At 38.2% G+C, this 14,380-nt stretch overlaps 1 protein-coding gene across 9 annotated transcripts in view; it reads right to left on the reverse strand.

Annotated features, from left to right (window-relative positions):
- Positions 1-14,380, reverse strand: part of CDKAL1 (CDK5 regulatory subunit associated protein 1 like 1) — a 926,518-nt gene that overhangs the window by 53,011 nt on the left and 859,127 nt on the right. The gene's annotated exons all lie outside the window — the stretch shown is intronic.

Here is a 14,380-nt window from a genome sequence, read left to right on the forward strand (position 1 = left end):
CTCATGGATAGAAAGACTCAACATTGTGAAAATGTGAATTCTACCCAAAGCGATCTACAGATACAATGCAATGCCAATCCAAATTCCAATGGCATTGTTTAATGAGATTGAGAAACAAATCACCAACTTTATTTGGAAAGGGAAGAGGCCCCACATAAGTAAAGTATTACTCAAGAAGAAGAACAAAGTGGGAGGCCTTACACTACCTGATTTTAGAACCTATTGTACTGCCATGGTAGTCAAAACAGCCTGGTACTGGTATAACAACAAATACATAGACCAATGGAACAGAATTGAGAATCCTGATGTAAATTCATCCACCTATGGGCAGCTGATATTTGACAAAGGCCCAAAGTCCATTAATTAGGGAAAAGACAGTCTAAAGAGACAAATGGTGCTGGCATAACTGGATATCCATCTGCAAAAAAATGAAACAAGACCCATACCTCACACCATGCACAAAAACTGACTCAAAATGGATCAAAGACCTAAATATACAATCTAAAACAATAAAGATCATGGAAGAAAAAATAGGCACAACGCTAGGAGCCCTAATACACGGCATAAACAGAACACGAACCATAAGCAACAATGCACAAACATCAGAAAAGAAACTAGATAACGGGAAGCTCCTAAAAATCAAACACATATACTAATGAAAATACTTCACCAAAAGAGTCAAAAGACAACCTACAGACTGGGAAAAAACTTTTGGCTATGACAAATCCAATCACCATCTCATCTCTATAATCTACAAGATACTGCAAAACCTCAACAACAAAAAGACAAATAACCCAATTAAAAAACCAGCAAAGGATATGAAAAAGCGCTTTACCAAAGAAGACTTTCAGGGGGCTAACAGACACATGAGGAAATGTTCACGATCACTAGCCATTAGAAAAATGCAAATCAAAACTACAGTCAAATACCATCTCACCCCAACAAGGCTAGCATTAATCCAAATAACATAAAATAATAAATGTTGGAGAGGTTTTGGAGAGACTGGAACACTTATACACTGTTGGTAGGAAAGTAAAATGGTACAAACACTTTGGAAATCAATTTGGTGCTTCCTTAAAAAGCTAGAAATAGAAGTACCATATGATCCAGCAATCCTACTCCTTGGAATATATCCTAGAGAAATAAGAGCCATCACACGAATAGATATATGCACACCCATGTTCACTGCAGCAATGTTCATGATAGCAAAAAGATGGAAACAACCTAGGTACACATCAATGGACAAATGGATAAACAAATTACGGTATAGTCACACAATGGAATACTATGCAATGATAAAGAACAACAATGAATCTGTGAAACATAACATGAATGAATCTGGAAGGCATTATGATGAGTGAAATTAGTCAGTTCCAAAAGGACAAATATTGTATAAGACCACTTTTATAAGAACCCAAGAAAAGGTTTAAACACAGAAGAAAACATTCTTTGATGGTTATGAGGGTGGGGAGGGAGAGGTATATTCACTAACTACATAGTAGACAAGATAGTAGACACACACTATAGGGGAAGTCAGCACAATTGGACTAAACCAAAGCTAAGAAATATCCTGAATACAACCAAGCACTTCAAGGGACAGAGTAGCAGGGGCGGGAGTTTGGGAACTATGGTTTCAGGGGACATCTAGGTCAAGTGGCATAACAAAGTTTATTAAGAAAATGTTCTGCATCCCACTTCGGTGAGTGGCGTCTAGGGTCTTAAAAGCTGGCAAGCGGCCATCTAAGATGCATCAATTGGTCCCAACCCACCTGGAGCATAGGAGAATGAAGAACACCAAAGACACAAGGAAAGTATTAGACCAAGAGACAAAAAGGGCCACATAAACCAGAGACTCCATCTGCCTGAGACCAGAAGAACTAGATGGTGCCTAGCTACCACCAATGACCACACTGACAGGCAACACAACAGGGAGTCACTGATGGAGCAGGAGAAAAGTGGGGTGCAAAATTCAAATTCTAGTAAAAAACCAGACTTAATGGTTTGACTGAGACTGGAGGGACCCTGGAAGACATGGCCCCGGTGTCTCTCTTAGTTCAAAACTAAAACCATTCCCGTGGCCAATTCTTCAGACAAAGATTGGATTGGACTATGGGACATAAATGATACTTGTGAAGAGTGTGCTTCTTAGCTCAAGTAGACGGATGAGACTAAATGGGCAGTTCCTGTCCAGAGGCGAGATGAGAAGGCAGAGAGGGTCAGGAGCTGGTTGAATGGACACAGGAAATCCAGGATGGAAAGGAGGAGTGTGCTGTCACAGTACAGGGAGAGCAACTAGGGTCATATAAGAATGTGTGTATAAATTTTTGTATGAGAGACTAAAATTGTAAACTTTCACTTAAATCACAACAATAAAAATTTTAAAAAAGAGGAATGTTACTTGTATAAGTTCTCTTTGGAGTAAAAGAAGCAAAGAGTTTTTCTTAAATTTATATATGACTTTTAATATAAACCTTCTGTGAAGTTTCCTTTTTTGTTTACTAATTTTTTTCCCCCTCATTTTTGTCTTACTCAAACAGAAAACTTGAGATGTAGCTTTGGAAAATAACTTCCTTTCAAATACTAATCTGAAGGGTTGGGTAAGAGAGATTTCAATATTTTAATATAACATTTCAGAGTATAAAATAACATTCACAAAAGGATAGATATACATTTGAGGACCTGTGTAAGATAAACATTTATTTCTTGAAAATGGTTATAAGATGGTAGAGAAATTGTTTTGTTTCCCTTGAGATGTTTTTAACAATTAATTTTCCTGTCTACCTTAACAATTGCTTTTGGAAAAGCATGAAGATTAAAACATACATATCAAAGGCTCTCATAATTATTTACATCATATTCCTAATAAACTTGAATTTTATCTCTGTTTATTCTACAAAATATTCTGACATGCTGCTTCTGCAGCTAAGCTTTTTTTTTAATTGTAGATAATAAAACACAATTTTTCTCCCTGCCTGGTTTCTGAATGCATGACTCTGGGAAATGTCAAATGTCTTTCTTTAGCTCCAGTCAAATTGGTTTTTTTTTTTTTCTTTTCTTTCTCCTAAGCTGCCTGGAACATGTTAAACACAAGGCTGTGACCTTAAACTCAGAAATAATATTTCTAGTGTCTATGCAAAAGCCTGCCCTCACATACACCTTTAGACTAATTATTGCAGTGTAATGTCACCAGTGAACCGCTGTAATTACACTTGGAGGAAAGTATGGTCTTGTTCTTTTCTAGCTAATGAAAATGATAACCTTTCCATTTTGATTCATCATTCACAACAGGCAGAGCATGCGATGCTGGGTCTCCAGGGTATGCAGTCATTTGCCTGTTAATGCACACTTCTGTTTTTCTGGCCCTGCAGAAGCTGGAATTAAAGAACAAGGCATACTTATGCTAAAAACAGTTAACAGTAACAATAGCAATAACATTAAATTTTAATATCATCCTTACTCCGCAATGCCATTCTGCAATGAAATAGGGCCATGACACAGGAATGCGTGTCAAAAACGATGACAGCACCGAAAACAAGTAATGAGCCTCTAAGTCTATTGCATTCAAAATGTTAGCCATCAGTTTATGGTCTACTTAAGGATACTTGAGAGAAGGTGTCAGACAGCTTTTTCTCAAACAAGCTGGACTTGTACCCGACTCTTAAATAATGACAGAAAAGACATTTATTACATTAAAAAAAATTATCCTCTGTGAAAAACTAATATTCTTTAGCTACATTTATTAATAGTATTAAATGTATTGAACAGGGAAAGAATGTTCCTTTTAACCAGACTATCAATGCCTGTAAATATTTAATATATGCTTATCTATTAATTGCCATGAGTATCTTTGTTGTTAGCTGCTGTGAAGTCAGCCCCTAACTCATGGTGACGCCATGCACAACAGAGGAAACACTGTCCCCATGCTCAGTTGTGGACTGGACTACACCTACTCCTCACTTATTGACTATCTTGTTCTCCGACATTTTGCATTTATGACAATAGTAAAAAAATCTACTATCCAAAATATTCTGCGCATTAATGATGTACATCTGGCAGTAATGAACGCTGAGGTGCAAGGCAAGATTAACGCTGGCTGTGATGGTAAAGGTTATGTGTCAACTTGGCGGGACCATGATTCTCAGTAGTTTGGTGGTTATGTAATGATGTAATTTGGCAGTTATATAACGATGTAGTCATCCTCCATTTTCACATAATGCCAACTTTTGCATAACGATCTAGTCTTTGGAGCCTAACAGTGTCCGTGAGAAGTGGGTGTATTGTGATCCACCAGGTTTTCTTTGGCTGATTTTTAAAGTAGATTGCCAGGCCTTTCTTCCTACTCCTTCTTAGTCTGGAAGGTCTGTGAAAACCTGCTCACCATCATAGCAAATGGAAGCCTCCACTGATAGACAGGTGGTAGCTATGTATGAGGTACATGGGTCAGTAATGGAACCCAGGTCTTCCTGATGGAGGTGAGAATTCTACCACTGAACCACCACTGCCCATATATGAGTATCTTAGTGGCCCTATTATTCCTTCCTCACATTTCAGAAATAACTTAAACACTAAGAAAAACTGCAAAACAATTTGGCTTTTCAAAAGTACTTTCTCCCAAAGCAATGATGCAAGATACTAAGACCAGACCCATGGTGGTTCTGTTGAATCAAATCAGACTATGAAATTTCTCCTAACAACAGCCCCCTTGTGCAAACAGCCCCCCTGTTGCTAGGCTGTTTTCTTCTAGCCTTGTGTCTACCTCAGAAAGATAAAGACAACTCAAGGCAGTCTCTTCCAGCTGGAGGCAAAATCCCATCCTGAATAACAAAGCTATTTTCATCTCCTGGCGAGGGCCAATAGCAACAATGCTTTATTGATTTGCTTGAAATAATTCTCTGCAATAAATAGTTACATGACAAAAGCTGATCTGATCCCTTTCCAGTGTCAGGGATCTATTCCTGAGTGCTGACTGCACTTTAAATTAGAAATACGCTTAGTTTGAGGGAGAGCATTTGTGTTTATATAATCTAGTAACCTGCAGTAATTACTTGCGTACTTCCCCCACACCTTCTTTACTCAAAGCCCTCATCCCAAAAGCACTGAGCAGAGAGAGCCAGGCACCTTAGTCTCCTACAACACCAAACACTTGATCAAAACAGCATAAACTACAGAACAATTCAAGGAAACATTTGCAGGGCACCTTCCAACTTTCTTTGTGGTATAAGAAGACTTCTTTTCAAGTACTAAATTACATCTGAGAGGATGGATAAATTCTAGCTTACCTGGGCTCTAAATGAGTTTTTGTTTTTGTTTTTTTTTTTTTTTTTGAATCATGAATTTACAGGCAGGGCAGGTGGAAGGGGAGGAATTAATAAGATTGTGTAGTCCAAACTCTTCATTTCACCGATAAGAAAACCAAGGTCTTTAAGAGATTAAGTTCCTTCATCAAGATCACACAGTTTGTAATGTTTAACCCATAATATTAAAAATGGATTTTCTCCTGAACAATCTTTTTTAGGCAAGTGGTAAATTACTGAATTAATCTAAAACGGCATTGTCCAATACAGTGGCCCCTAGCCCCTTGAAATGTGGTAAATTAGAATTGAGCTGTGGTGTAAAACACGCACCAATGTAATATATACAATAGGTTATGAAAACCTAGCATGAATAAGAGAAAGTAAAATACCTCATTAATAATTTTATATTGATTACATGTTGAAATGATAATACTTTTGATATACTGGCTTATATAAAATATATTATTAAAATTAATTTCACCTGTTTCTTTTTACTTTTTTAATGTGGCTACCAGAATATTTAAAATAACATCTGTGGTTCATTTTATATTTCTATTGGATAGGGCTGCTCAAAAACATTATTATGTTGTTTTTAAGGATTTAATAGAAATGCCCCACTTCTCTGTTTTACAAAGGATTATACTGATCACTTTTCAAATCTTTTTTTTTTTAACTAATCAGTCTTAATTGTGGCAATCACACAAATGCAATGCTGTAATTTTAGGAAAGAATGTATACATATCTATAAGTTTTAAAGGCAGGAATTTCAAATTGCTAAATTTCTCTTTTTGACCTTTAAATTATTCTTGCTTCCATTTTTCTGGTTGACCACAGCCTCCCCAAAAGCTTAAGGCAAGATCAGCTTACTCAATGTTATTAGGGAAATCCAGGCAACCAAAGAGAAGCCATCTAAATTTTCCAATATGTCATTTTCCAGTTTGAGTGGCTGCAAAAGCAACCATACAAACAATGGCCCTGAAGTTTAAGAGACAGAAAGTCATTAAAAAAAAAAAAAAAGCCAAAAATGAATGTCCAAAATATGTACTGCCTTTGGTAAGATAAATCTTTTGTTCACCACCCTATTACCAAAAAACTCAGCATAGATGTGAGCAATAAATAACACATGTAGAACACCCCACCATCTTTCAACCATCTGGCAGCCAGGATTGAGGCTGAGGAGGCAGAAAGGATTAAGCAGAAATCAAAGACAACCAAGCTCTAATGGAATCTAATTAGCATAACAAAAGACACTGCCACAATCTTTCAGCAGTGGGCAATACATCTCATTAAAGAAGACCGAATAACAATTATTCTTTCTCAACAGCCCCCACACCACTCTGCCCCCATACTTCTTGGTTAGCTCCAGGGGACCCTGAGAGCTCAGTTCCAGAGCTTTTGCTTGATGGGCCAGGCATTCAGGCTGAGGGGAAAGAGCCCACCTGCGTTACTGTGCACCTGCATCTCAATGCTTTATTCTGATTACCTCTCCTGCTGGGAAAATGTAGCTTCTTCAAGCACATACAAGTCCTCCTTGGCGGTTTACAGGAATATAATATTGAGAAATGTCAATGATGACCTAAAAAAAAAATACTAGCCCCCCCATAATGTCTTTATTTAAAGAAAACTGACCTATTTAATACTTCTCTTCACCTAGTCTGTTTTTCCCGTTTAATACTACTTCACTCTTCTCAGACTTAAATGAAACTAAACTGAAATTCCACCAAATTTTGGTGCAACCAGTAATTAACTGTGTGCACGCCCATAACCACACATATATACGTACACACATAATGCAATTTAAATGGGAGACGTTTGGTTCAGCCCTAACCTCTCTCCTTATTTCCTCTTGATGATAGAAAACTGAAGAAATACATGAAATTCAACACAAGTAAATTGAGGTTGCAGGTGTGCATGTGGGTAGTTGTTTATACATTTAAATCAAGAATAAGGTTCCACTTAAACGAAGAATAAAAAAAAAAATTCTTCAAGGGTGGTTACTGAGGAAGATGAAAGCTGCAAGTAATCCTTTGTAGAATATCAGTACTTTCTCATATCAATCTATTTTGGGGAAAGAATTGAGTGATGAGGGGAGAGAAAAGGGTGCAGTTATTTAATCCAAACAACTTCCAATTCTGAGCTATATTTTTTGATCAGTAACACCTTTCAAAAGGGAATCTAGTTATAAGGGTTGCTTTGATTTCTTTTTTTAATGGCCTCTCCTGCCAAACACAATATTACATAGTCTACTTAAACCTGCGAATTGCTCTAGGAAAAAGCTGTTTAGCACAGATGTAGACAGGAACTGCTGCAATCCTTTCTGAGACTAAATAGCAGAAACCTAGCCAACTCACACTATTAGCAGGGAAACCTACTTAACCTATTTAGTATGTCTGAATTTTCAAACCCCTGCAAAGTTACTGCCTTGCAGGAACTGAGAGACCTTGAGGATATTCAAATCATTAAAATTATAGACTGGAAACCTGGGGCGAGGCATTTTAATGCTATACATACTCCGCACGTGGCAGGTACAGTTAAAATGAAACTTGGGATACCACTTAAATCCTAAAAGGACCTTCTGTATGTGGTAAACTACTCAGCATTTAAGAGTCGGCTTCTCCCTCCCATCCTCCAGGTAGAGTGGATTATTCTATCCTCTCTCCAACTGAATTTCTCCTGTTTAACAGATGACATTGTAATATGGCTTGCTTTTAACTTCTTGCCAATTTTCACCCTAAAGTTTCGTCAAAAGTAATATGGAAATGTAATGCATAATTATGATTACTATACTGCTTTATAGTTTAAAGCTCCTTCACAATCATTTCGTATTTTAATCGCCAGTCAGTGATTAGATTTCTCATCATACTCACAGTCCAGTCTATGGCCTTATATCGGACCAAAGGTTTCTGGGTACATTAGTACAATTTCCTCCCCTTTTAAAACAGAACCACAGCCAATAGGATTAAGAGTTTGAAGAGGAGAGGACTAATTAGGAAATCATGGGGCATTTGTGGTTCAGTGGTAGAATTCTCTCCTCCTGTGCGGGAAACCTGAATTCGATTCTTGGCCAGTGCACCTCATGTGTCACCACCACTGGTCTATCAGTGAAGGACTGTGTGATGCTGGGATGCTGAACAGGTTTCAGTGGAGCTGCCAGACTTTAAGAAGGACCAGTAAGAAAGGCCTGGCGATCTCCTAAAAAAATCAGCCAATGAAAACCCTATTGTCAGATCCACAACCAATCGTGAGGATGGTGCAGGACCCGGCAGCATTCATTGTTGTACACGGGGTCACCATGAGTTGGGAGCTGACTTGACGGTAGCTAACAACAACAAGAAAGCCTCTGCTATCAGAGTGAGGATTCCCCAGCCGCAGAGAAAAAGGCTGAACATCTGGAGAAAAAGGACAAGGCTAAAGATATCCTTAAGGGCAGCTAACAACGACAACAATTAGGAAATCTGGAAGCCTTTAACCCCACCTCTGCCACAACTAGTTGTTCGACTCTGAGCAAATCATTTCACTTTTAGGCCTCAGTTTTCTCATCTGAGAAGAAAGGTAGGGGATGGAGTAGGGTATGAGATCAGTAACCTATAAGGCCATACATCTTGGGTTTCTACATTAAGAGTTCCATCAAGGAGGTAGGACCAGCCCTGTCAGTGTTCTGCAGTGCCCTCCAGGAGCCCACAGCGGAAAGGGAGGCTCTGCTGGGGGTGGTGGCAGCAGTGGTCCCATGGCCAGCCCTTGCCCCACTGCTTGGCACTGGTCTCATTATCATTGTTCCTTCCAATTTCAGTGCTGACACACAGCCTGGGACCCACAATATTTGCCAAGGGCAAGGATGAATGAATGAAAGAGTGAATAGAAGTAACATTTTGGAGATTCAGTTTACCTGTCTGAGAGAAAACAAATAATTAAAATAATTATGTGATGTGAGGCTTGAGTTGTCTTCGGATTAATAACTTGGCTATTGGGAGCCAATGGCATAAGTAATAGTAAAGAGGGACTCTAACACTGGGCACTGGAAAAGTTTGATTATTATTGGCAATAGAGCCAACAGAACTCCTACTACGTCCAACAAACAAACTACAACAACAACAAAAAATCCAAACCAGTTGCTGTCGAATCGATTCCGACTTGTGGCGACCTCACATGTGCCAGAGTAGAACTGTGCTCCACAGGGTTTTCACTGATTTTTTGGAAGTACATACCCAGGCCTTTCTTCTGAGTACTACCTCCAAACCCCTTGCCATTGAGTTGATTCCGACTCACAGCGACCCTGCAGGACAGAGTAGAACCGCCCCATAGGGTTTCCAAGGAGTGGCTGGTGGAATCAAACTACTGATTTTTTCACTACCAGGGCTCCTCATAGCAATCAGGAGGATATATATTAAACTAAATTTCCAATTTTTTTTTAAACTCATCTTCCATTTAACATAAGACGACAGCTCTGTGAGCTGAAACTCATTCATGGTTTCAACATTACTACTGGATATCTTCAAGTAGTCAGGAGAAAATGTTAAGTAGAATACTGTCTTGGGGATCTGTCCAGCTGCTGTTTTATAACAGGAATAACTTTTAAAAAGCCACATGGCATGGATACGTGAACAACTATTTAGAGTCTAGACTGTTCTAAGCATGCTAACAGAGTAGAAGGCAGTACGAGGAGTTAGATATGGGGCTTAAGGAATACAGGCCAGCATCCCTGATGGACATTCTGCCGTCCATCTTGAGGAGTGAATCTTGCTGAGAAGCAGAGATATTTGTTTCCTCCCTTTTCAAAGCCATGACTCAAAAGGATTTCAGAGAAGTAAGATAATGGGGAGAAACGGGAAAATTTTTCCAATATTGATAAATCTACAATTCATTTTTCTAGTAGCTACTGGAAAGAAGATGAATTATCCTGAAAATAAACCCGAGCAGTTTCTTGTCACTTCTAAAACATGATCCCATGCTTGCCTGAAAGAGTTAAGGCTGTATAAATATTTATCATTCTTCTTTCAAAGGATAAGAAAAATTTCCTTTGCATACATGAATTTCAGGCTGCTAAGCAAACATGAGGATATGGTCAGGGGCCCATCATATCCTAATGAGGATATGGTAATGATAACGATTTTCTTTTTTCTTACTTTGCTTATATGTGATCAAAACCTAGAGATTTTGATTTTATACTAAGGCATGCACAGACTCAAGAAGAGTTAATCCTTGTAGAAGCATACAGATGGAATGACAGGAATACCGTCAAAGGCTTACAGTGGGACCAGGGTGAAAGATTCATTAAAAATGATAAATATGGATGTGCCTGTCTTAATATTTTGCAATTGCATATTCAATACAGCAGGCCAGTGACTATGAATTTTTTTGAAATTGTGCTTTAAGTGAAAGTTTAAAACTCAAGTCAGTTTCTTATACAAAAGTTTATACACATTGTTATATGACCCTACTTACTCACGCTATACTGTGACAGCACACACCTCATTTCCACCCCAGATTTCTGTGTCCATTCAGCTAGCTGCTGACCCTCTCTGTCTTCTCATTTTCCCTCCAGACAGGAGCTGCCCATTTAGTCTCATGTATCTACTTGAGCTAAGAAGCACGAGTATCATTTTACATCCTATAGTCCAGTCTAATCTTTGAAGAGCTGGCCTCAGGAATGGTTTTAGTTTTGGGCTAACAGAGAGTCCAGGGACCAAGTCTTCCAGGGTCCCTCCAGTCTCAGTCAGACCATTAGGTCTGGTCTTTTTACAAGAATTTGAGTTCTACACCCTGCTTTTCTCCTGCTGTCAGAGACTCTCTGCTGTGTTCCCTGTCAGGATGGTCACTGATGGTAGCCGGGCACCATCTAGTTCTTCTGGTCTCAGGATGATGGAGTCTCTGGTTTATGTGGCCCTTTCTGACTCTTGGGCTAGTATCTTCCTTGTATCTTTGGTGTTCTTCATTCTCCTCTGCTCCAGGTGGGTTGGGACCAATTGATGCATCTTAGATGGTTGCTCGCTAGCTTTTAAGACCCCAGACGCCACACACCAAAGTGGGATGCAAAACATTTTCTTAATGAACTTTGTTATGCCAATTAACCTAGATGTCCCCTGAAACCATGGTTAGCAGACCCCTGCTCCTGCTACTCTGTCCCTTGAAGTGTTTGGTTGTGTTCAGGAAACTTCTTAGCTTTTGGTTTAGTCCAGTTGTGCTGACTTCCCCTGTAGTGTGTGCTGTCTTTCCCTTCATCTACGATAATTCTTATCTACTATCTAGTTAGTGAATATCACTCTCCCTCACTCCCCACCGTGGTAACCATCAAAGATTGTTTTCTTCTATGTTTAAACCTTTTCTTGAGTTCTTATAATAGTGGTCATACAATATTTGTCCTCTTGCGACTGACTAAATTCACTCAGCATAATGCCTTCCAGATTCCTCCACATTATAAGATGTTTCACGGATTCATCATTGTTCTTTATCATTGTATTTCATTGTGTCAATATTTCATGGTATTTCATTGTGTCAATATACCATTGTATTTCATTGTGTCAACATACATAATTTGTTTATTCATTTGTCCATTGATGGGCACCTAGGTTATTTCTACCTTTTTGCTATCGTGAACAGTGCTGCAATGAACATGGGTGTGCATATATCTATTCGTGGGACAGCTCTTATTTCTCTAGGATATAGTCCAAGGAATGGGATTGCTGGATCATATGGTACTTCTACTTCTAGCTTTTTAAGGAAGTGCCAAATCGATTTCCAAAGTGGTTGTACCATCTTACATTCCTACCAACAGTGTATAAGTGTTCCGGTCTCCACACAACCTATGTTTTTTTGTGTTTGGATTAATGATAGACTTATTGGGGTAAAATGGTATCTCACTGTAGTTTTGATTTGCATTTCTCTAATGGCTAATGATCATGAGCATTTTCTCATGTGTCTGGTAGCTGCTTGAGTATCTTCCTTGGTGAAATGCCTGTTCATATTCTTTGCCCATTTTTTAATTGGGTTATTTGCCTTTCTGTTGTTGAGGTTTTGCAGTATTTTGTAGATTTTAAAGATTAGATGTTGATCAAATTTGTCATAGCCAAAAAATTTTTTCCCAGTCTGTAGGTTGCCTTTTTTACTCTTTTGGTGAAGTCTTTTGATGAGTATATGTATTTGATATTTAGAAGCTCTAGTTATCTAGTTTATCCTCTGGTGTTTGTGCATTGTTACTTATGGTTTGTACTCTATTTATATCATGTATTAGGGCTCCTAGTATTGTCCCTATTTTTTCTTCCATGATCTTAATCATTTTAGATTGTATGTTTAGGTCTTTGATCCATTTTGAGTCAGTTTTTGTGCATGGTGTGAGGTATGCATCTTGTTTCATTTTTTTGCAGATGGATATCCAGTTATGCCAGCACCATTTGTATCTTTAGACTGTGTTTTCCCCAATTAACGGACTTTGGGCCTTTGTCAAATATCAGCTGTTCATAGGTGGATAAATTTACATCTGGATTCTCAATTCTATTCCATTGGTCTCTGTATTTGTTGTTGTACCAGTACCAGGCTGTTTTGACTACTGTGGTAGTATAATAGGTTCTAAAATCAGGCAGTGTGAGGCCTCCCACTTTGTTCTTCTTCAGTAATGCTTTACTTATCCAGAACCTCTTCCCTTTCCATATAGAGTAGGTGATTTGCTTCTCCATCTCAGTAAAAAATGGTATTGGAATTTGGATCGGGATTGCATTGTATCTGTAGATCGCTTTGGGTAGAACTGACATATTCACAATGTTGAGTCTTTCTATCCATGAGCAAGGTATGTTTTTCCACTTAGGCAGGTCTCTTTTGGTTTCTTGCAGAATTGTCTTGTAGTTTTCACTGTATATCTCTTTTACGTCTCTGGTTAGATTTATTCCTAAGTATTTTATCTTCTTCGGGACTATTGTAAATGGTATTAATTTGATGATTTCCTCTTCAAAGTTCTGTTTGTTGTTGTAGAGGAATCCAACTGATTTTTGTATGTTTCTCTTGCATCCTGATACTTTGCTGAAATCTTTTATTAGTTCCAATAGTTTTCTTGTAGATTCTTTGGGGTTTTCTATGTATAAGATCACATCACGTGCAAATAGAGATCCTTTTACTTCTTCCTTACCAATCTGGGTACCCTTTATTTCTTTTTCTAGCGTAACTGCTCTGCCTAGGACTTCCAGCACAATGTTGAATAGGACGGGTGATAAAGAGCATCCTTGTCTGGTTCGCACTCTCAAGGGGAATGCTTTCATACTCTCTCAATTTAGCATGATGTTCGCTGTTGTCTTTGTATAAATGCCCTAAATTATGTTGAAGAATTTCTCTTCTATTCCTATTTTGTTCAGAGTTTTTATCATGAATGAGTGTTGGACTTTGTCAAATGCCTTTTCTGCATCAATTGATAAGACCATGTGGTTCTTGTCTTTTATTTATGTGATGGATTACATTATTTTTCTAATGTTGAACCATCTCTGCATACCTGGTATGAATCCAACTTGGTCATGATGAATTACTTTTTTGATATGTTGTTAAATTCTATTGGCTTGAATCTTGTTGAGGATTTTTGCGTCCATGTTCATGCGGGAGATTGGTCTGTAATTTTCTTTTTTTATGGTGTCTTTACCTGGTTTTGGTATCAGGGTTATGCTAGATTCATAGAATGAGCTTGGGAGTATTCCACCCTTTCTACACTTTGAAATACCTTTAGTAGTAGTGGAGTTAACTTCTCTGAAAGTTTGGTAAAGTTCTTCAGTGAAGCCATCCAGGCCAGGGCTTTTTTTTTTGTTTTGAGTTTTTTAATTACCTTTTCAATCTCTTATTTTGTTGTAGGTTTACTTAGTTGTTCTACCTCTGTTTGTGTTAGTTTAGGTAGGTAGGTAGTTTCTAGAAATTTGTCCATTTCCTCTAGGTTCTCAAATTTGATAGAGTACAATTTTTCAGAGTATTCTGTTATGATTCTTTTAATTTCAGTTGGGTCTGTTGTGATATCACCCATCTCATTTCTTATATGGGTTATTTGCCTCCTCTCCTGTTTTTCTTTTGTCAGTTTGGCCAGTGGTTTATCAATTTTGTTGATCTTTTCAAAGAACCAG

Source organism: Trichechus manatus, unplaced genomic scaffold (assembly GCF_000243295.1).
Source record: "Trichechus manatus latirostris isolate Lorelei unplaced genomic scaffold, TriManLat1.0 scaffold00115, whole genome shotgun sequence".
In the NCBI taxonomy this organism is placed as follows: domain Eukaryota; kingdom Metazoa; phylum Chordata; class Mammalia; order Sirenia; family Trichechidae; genus Trichechus; species Trichechus manatus.